Here is a 1,239-nt window from a genome sequence, read left to right on the forward strand (position 1 = left end):
ACAGCACAGACCTCCGCAGTGTGACCGCTCTTACAGTACAGACCTCCGCAGTGTGACCGCTCTTACAGTACAGACCCCCGCAGTGTGACCGCTCTTACAGTACAGACCTCCGCAGTGTGACCGCTCTTACAGTACAGACCTCCGCAGTGTGACCGCTCTTACAGTACAGACCTCCGCAGTGTGACCGCTCTTACAGTACAGACCTCCGCAGTGTGAGTGCTCTTACATTACAGACCTCCGCAGTGTGACCGCTCTTATAGTACAGACCTCCACAGTGTGACCGCTCTTACAGTACAGACCTCCGCAGTGTGACCGCTCTTATAGTACAGACCTCCGCAGTGTGACCGCTCTTACAGTACAGACCTCCGCAGTGTGACCGCTCTTACGGTACAGACCTCCGCAATGTGACCGCTCTTACAGTAGAGACCTCCGCAGTGTGAGCGCTCTTGCAGTACAGACCTCCGCAGTGTGACCGCTCTTACAGTACAGACCTCCGCAGTGTGAGCGCTCTTACAGTACAGACCTCCGCAGTGTGACCGCTCTTACAGTACAGACCTCCGCAGTGTGAGCGCTCTTACAGTACAGACCTCCGCAGTGTGAGCGCTCTTACAGTACAGACCTCCGCAGTGTGACCGCTCTTACAGTACAGACCTCCGCAATGTGACCGCTCTTACAGTAGAGACCTCCGCAGTGTGAGCGCTCTTACAGTACAGACCTCCGCAGTGTGAGCGCTCTTACAGTACAGACCTCCGCAGTGTGACCGCTCTTACAGTACAGACCTCCGCAGTGTGACCGCTCTTATAGTACAGACCTCTGCAGTGTGACCGCTCTTACAGTACAGACCTCCGCAGTGTGACCGCTCTTACAGTACAGACCTCCGCAGTGTGACCGCTCTTACAGTACAGACCTCCGCAGTGTGACCGCTCTTACAGTACAGACCTCCGCAGTGTGACCGCTCTTACAGTACAGACCTCCGCAGTGTGACCGCTCTTACAGTACAGACCTCCGCAGTGTGACCGCTCTTACAGTACAGACCTCCGCAGTGTGACCTCTTACAGTACAGACCTCCGCAGTGTGACCGCTCTTACAGTACAGACCTCCGCAGTGTGACCGCTCTTACAGTACAGACCTCCGCAGTGTGACCGCTCTTACAGTACAGACCTCCGCAGTGTGACCGCTCTTATAGTACAGACCTCCGCAGTGTGACCGCTCTTACAGTACAGACCTCTGCAGTGTGAC

This window comes from Bufo bufo, chromosome 11, assembly GCF_905171765.1.
Source record: "Bufo bufo chromosome 11, aBufBuf1.1, whole genome shotgun sequence".
Classification (NCBI taxonomy): domain Eukaryota; kingdom Metazoa; phylum Chordata; class Amphibia; order Anura; family Bufonidae; genus Bufo; species Bufo bufo.